The sequence below is a fragment of the Delphinapterus leucas genome, chromosome 19, assembly GCF_059928025.1.
Source record: "Delphinapterus leucas isolate spDelLeu-1000000601 "Yukka" chromosome 19, BTC_Dleu_Yukka2, whole genome shotgun sequence".
Lineage (NCBI taxonomy): Eukaryota > Metazoa > Chordata > Mammalia > Artiodactyla > Monodontidae > Delphinapterus > Delphinapterus leucas.
Window position 1 is genome coordinate 23,022,556 of NC_143147.1, and position 6,191 is coordinate 23,028,746.

Here is a 6,191-nt window from a genome sequence, read left to right on the forward strand (position 1 = left end):
GGCTCCCGGCCCAGACCTTGTCCCCACCTCCTACTCACTGTTCCCTTTTCATCTTCTTTGCCCCACCCCTGTCTCCTATCCCCGGCCATTCTTTCCCTCCTCTCCCTCCCCGCTTGTTCTGGCCTCTGAGCCCACGTATATCTCTTCCTAGAACTAAAGGCTCCAGGATGTAGTGGTAGAGTGCCCAGCAAAGCCCAGGATTTGTCTTCTGGTCGGAGAGTATGGATAGGTCAGCTCCACTCTACTTATTCTGTCTCATTCCAAGGAGGGAAGTGACGTCACCCTTGGTAGGGGGGTCCTGGTGGCCATCTGGCACCAGTGTAGAGTAGACTAAAACATTTGGAAACTTCTGGGTCTAGGCAGGGGACATCCATTTCACAAAGAGGGTGCCGAGGCAGATGACAATGACCTCATCTGTGAGTGAGGTTATCTGTGTCACCTTCCATGCTTGCCACTCTGTGCCTCAGTTTTCTCATCTGTTAACAAAGGAACGATATTAGTCACCCACAGAATTGTTGTGGATTAAATAAGATTACGTTTAAAGTTCTCAACACTATCCCTGGTATGTAGTAGATGTTCAACAGACGTGTGCCCCCTTTCTATTTATCAAGCCCAGTAGCTACAACGAGTAGCCCCTGCTCGCAGCAACTACAGAAAGCCCGCGTGCAGCAATGAAGACCCAATGCAGCCAAAAATACACAAATTAATTTTTTTAAAAAAAGAAAGTATAAGGAGACAAAAGATCCAATTCACAATAGCAACAACATTACAAAACACCCAGGACTAAGCTTAATAAAAAGTACATAAAATCTACATGAAGAAAACAATAGAACTTTACTGACAGACATATAATAAACTCTGAATAAATATAAAGGCGTATCATGTTCCTGAATTGGAAAGCTCAATATAATATTGAGCAGGGGCTACTCGTTGTGGTGCGCGGGCTTCTCATTGCGGTGGCTTCTCTTGTTTCAGAGCACAGGCTCTAGGCATGCGGGCTTCAGTAGTTGTGGCACGTGGGCTGTAGAGCTCAGGCTCAGTAGTTGTGGCGCATGGGCTTAGGTGCTCCGCGGCATGTGGGTTCTTCCCAGACCAGGGATCGAACCCATGTTCCCTGCATTGGCAGGGCGGATTCTTAACCACTGCGCCACCAGGGAAGCCCCTAAACTAAATGTAATTTAAATCAAAAGTCTAATTCCCCACTCCCCGAACTTGACAAGTCGATTTTTTTTTTTTTTTTTTTTTTTTTTTGGCAATGCTGTGTGGCTTGTGAGATCTTAGTTCCCTGACCAGGGATCAAACCTGGGCCAGGGCAGTGAGAGCATTGAGTCCTAACCACTGGACTGCCAGGGAATTACTTTGTAAAGTTTAGGGAAGAATGGGACTTCCCTGGCAGTCCAGTGGTTAAGACTCTGTGCTTCCACTGCAGGGGACGTGGGTTGGATCCCTGGTTGGGGAACTAAGATACCACATGTGGTATGGTGTGGCCAAAAAGTAAAAAAAAAAAAAAAAAAAAAAAGAGTGTATATATATATATATATACACATATATATATAGTTTAGGGGAGAGTAAATACATGATAATAGCTTAGAAGTTTTTGAAAAAGAAAACTAATATAGAGGGAACTTGCCTTGCTAGATTTCAAAATGTTCAATAATACTTCTGCAATTAGAACAGTGTGATCTTGGTGCAAATTAACAAATAAATTAATGGAAGAAAATAGAGTCCAGAATAAACTTAGGTATTTGTCAGAATTTGGTATATGATAATAACATATTTTAAAGCAGTAGTAAAGTATAAAAATTCAATAAGTGAACTTGGGATAGTGAGTTTTCCATCTGAAAGAAATAAAGTTAAATCTTACTTCATGTTATACATTAAAAAATCCAAAGCAGAAGTTAACACACCATTGTAAAGCAATTATACTCCAATAAAGATGTTAAAAATAAATTTTAAAAAATCCAGATGGATTAAAGATCTAATGTAAAAGGAAAACCATACAAATAAATAGAAAAATATAGGAGACATTTTTATAATTATGGAATGGAGAATTCATTTTTAAAGCATGACCTCAAGTGCAGAAAACATAAAGAAGTGTTTGTCGATTACGTAAATAACTAAATATTTCATTAGGGCAAAATGTACCATAAACGAAGTTGAAAGACAAAAAACAACCTGGAAGAAAGTTTTGTAACATATGTAACAGACAAAGGGTTAATATTCATAATATATAAAGAGCTCCTCTAAGTAAATAAGAAGAAAGACAGTCTCACAGAAAAATGGACAAAGTACATGAATAAGCAATTCACAGATAAAATGCAAATGGCCAATAAACAAATGAAAAGTTTTCAACTTCATTAAAAATCAAGGAAAGGCAAATGAATTTAGGGGCCAAGGGTCCCAGGGAGACTCTGATGGTTTGGCAGGAGAGACTGTGGTTTTCACCTTCCTACAGTGAGACTGATGGCTGAGATGAACTTATTTCCCTCCTGAGACAGGCTCCCACCTCTGCCCCAGGAATGGGTGCGGGCTCTGACTCCCTCTTTCCTTTGGGAAGTACTACTTCCTTATTGCATGCAGTTTGGGAGTAGAAGCAGGAGCCTTGGGAATTGAGACTGAAAGAGGATTTGTGAGGTCATTCTTCTCATTCTCGGCCTCCAGATAGGACCATCCTCTCCTTTTCTCATCCTCTCCAGCCCCTCAGAGTTCTCTCCTAGACCCATAAAGTCTGTCCTGGTGTCTACCCTCAATGCTAGCTATTGCAAGGTCGGCTCTGCTCCCCTTGGAAGCTGCTTCCGTCAGGAGGTTTGGTCCCACACACTCCAGCACCCTAATTTCAGGACCTGCTGATGTAGCTGAGCTGGGCTCTGGCCTGGACGGGCTGTAGCTCGGTGTTTAAACAGACTGGAACCAGGGTAAGATTTGTCTCTCTGGAGACTGGTGGTCAGAACCGGTTCACTGTCTGTTGCTGAGCTCTGCCTAGGGCTGGGATGCTCTGAGCCAGTAGCAGCCCTGACTAGGGAGGGAAATCTCTCTGGCCACTGTCTGCCATGAGGCAGTCTGGTGTCCCCAGGGAGAAGGAAGAGTATGTTTCCACTCTTGGGAGTCCCAGGATGATGGAAGGGGGGGCTCCCTCCTAGCACCCCATGTCAGGACTGGCTATCTTCTGTCTACTTGTGCGTGTGTGTGTGTGTGTGTGTGTGTATGTTTTAAGAGAATGTGAGCTTTTTTTTAATTAAAAAAAAATTATTCATTATTTATTTTTGGCCACACTGCACGGCATGTGAGATCTTAGTTCCCTGATCAGGGATCAAACCCGGGCTCATGGCAGTGGAAGCACAGAATCCTAACCACTGGACAGCAAGGGAATTCCCTGTCTACTTATGTTCATGTGAGCTGAGCTTGTCTTCCAAAAGTGAGTTCCCAGCCTGCCACTTCCCAGGCCTTCCAAGTCTCACTCCATTGGCATGGAAGACCCCAAGAACATCTGCAGAGGGACAGGGCCCAAGCATGGCTGTCAGGAGGCCCCGAGGCCCGAGGACCCCAGGTCAAGGAAGGGCTGGAGAGGTCTGGAGTTAGTCAGGACGGGCTTCCTGGGGGAGAGCAGGCAGCTCCTTTGCTGTAGATGATCAGAGGAGCACTGGCCAGGGCCGTGGAAGGTGTGTGACAAGGGCGCTGGGTTGGGAGGTCTGAGCCGGTTCTGGGTGGCTGACCCTCTGGGAAATCCAGGGAGTTTCCAAGCCGAGAGCTTGGTAGGGGGGACCAGTGGTGAGGGTTGTAGCTAGAGTCCTGCTGGGTGGGGAGGGCAGGCTTCTCCTGTCTCACCTTAATCCCTCCTGCTGTAGGAGGCATGGTTGTGGAGATGGGGAGGAGCAATGCCGGTGTGTGTGTGTGTGTGTGTGTGTGTGAGTGTGAGTGTGCAAGTATTTACATTTCTGTTACCATGCTCACATGTGCCTCCATGGGTGTGCATTAAGTCTGTGGAGCTATAATGTGATGCTGGGCGTGTCTGTGACAGAATCTGTGTCTCAGTGTGTGTGAGCTTCTCTGTATTTCTGGGAACACTCAGGTCTGACACTGTGTGCATGGGCATCCGTGTTTATGTGAGTGTCTGAGTGAGTGTTTGTACAAATGTCTGTGACTGTGTATGTGTGTGTGTGTGTGTGTCCACGAATGACTCTGGGTGTCTGAAGGGCTATGAGTACCTGTGAGTGTGTAACTATGTACGCAGGTGTCTGTGCATGTCTATGTGTTGTCCTCTGTGTGACCCAGGAATCAGTGGTTCTCTGTATAGGTGTCTGTGGGTCTCCTCACCTTTAAGAGCAGCTCTTTTGAATCTCTGTCACAATCTTCCCAATCAGGCTGCTCCATCTGCCCCCAACTGCATCCCCTCCTCTCCCCCTTCCTTTCCCTGAGGTTGAGGCTCAGCCTTTTAAGCCCCCTAGAAAAACCTCTTGGCTCTGCTAATCGTGACTAATGGGGCCCAGACTGGGTGGAGGCTGCAGGGGGCACCCTCTCGAGGCTGGCACCCACCAAAACCTCACCCATCCCAGTCCTACCCCATCCCTCACCCTGCACCCCTGGCTGCACTGCCCACCCGCCTGCACAGCTCACCCCTCCCATTTCATGAAGCAGCCTCCCCTCTGAGACTTTGGGTAGACAGGGGAGTCGTGGCCTGAGCCCCCAAGGGGCCTACTCTGGGGTTGAGGATCCTAACCCACGGAGCTTCCCTTGACCTAAAGCCCAAGTCAAGGTGAACCCAGAGAGGGGGATCAATAACCCTACTCCCACCTTCTGCATCCCCCTAACAAGCACACATGCCAGGTTTCTCCTTAAAAACTTGTCTTGATAGCTCTTTGCTGGGCCTTCTGACTGCTACGGTTCTCTGGGGCTGGGGCTGGGGCTGGCCAGCAGGAAGAGGGGGGAGGGAAACAGGGACATTCCCAGGGCCCTAGGGGACAGGGGCAGGGGAAAACTGGGCCTATCTGATGAGCCTAAAAGGTGACATTGGCTCAAGGTCACATAGCACTTCACACACAACAGTCTGGAAAAGGGCTTTGAGGGCAGACTTCCCTCCAGGAGCAAGAAGCCCCCCATCCTTCTGATATATGCATTCATTCATACAACAGTCACCGTACCAGGCCCTGTGCTAGGAACTAGGGACACAGCCGCATCAGGCAGACTGTCCTCAAATTGTTCCGGCCTCACTGATCTGCTCTAGCAACGGGGAGCTCACTACCATAGAAGTTTTTGAGTCCCAGCACTGTGCAAGTTCAGCTCGTAGGAGACACTCAAAACCCCTTGCTACCTTCCTGGAAGCCATGGCGGGAAGGGGTGTGAGTGGCCAGGCAGGGAGGGCATAGACCCCCATCCCCGCAGAGCCCCATCCACCTGCAGCCCAGAGTGTGTGTGTCCAGGAGGGGCTGAGCTGCTAGGCCGCCTGCACACACCTGACCTGGGTTGACGGCCCTTTCTTCAAAGGCCCAGTCCGTGCTTCTTTATTGCCCAGCTAATGACAGTGATTAGGACAACAGGTGCCGCCTGCCTCCCGTATGCCCTCCCGCCTGCTGAGGAGGATGGATTCTAAGCACCTGGGGGAAGCCTGTCCTGAGCCCTGCCAGGGCACCCACCATAGCAGACCCCTCCACCCTTAGGCCAGTTTTCATCCACCTCCTCGCCTGAGAAGGAAGGCAGGGCCAGCCCAGTCATCCCCTGGGGCTGCTGTGTGGTCTCAGTCCACATCTGGCCCTCTCTGAGCCAGACTGACGGGGAAGTGGAGAGGTCCAAAGGGGAGCTGAGGACAGTGAAGGCCCATGTGTCCCCTAGGAAGCACACCTATCTCTTCCCCAGCCAGGGCTGGACTGTGGGTGCCAAACCAGGGTCCCGAAGAAAGTAGCAGCAGAGGGTCCTCCTTGCAGATGGGGCTGGGACTACTCCTTAGGAACCCACTGCGGGTAAGCCACTGGTGGAGTCCCACCACTCTGGGCCTGGCCCACTCCCAGTGGAGGGGGCTGTCGCCTGGGGCCTTGGGAGGGTCCGAGTGTGGGTCTGGGTGGGAGCCGTGATTTATGACTGTGCTTCATGAGTGAAGAATGCCAGCCTGGGGGTCTGGGATGGGGGCAGGGCCCCTCTCCTGACACTTCTCATTCTGCTGGATGTCTGGCATGTCCTGTCAGGATCTCCTGTGCCCT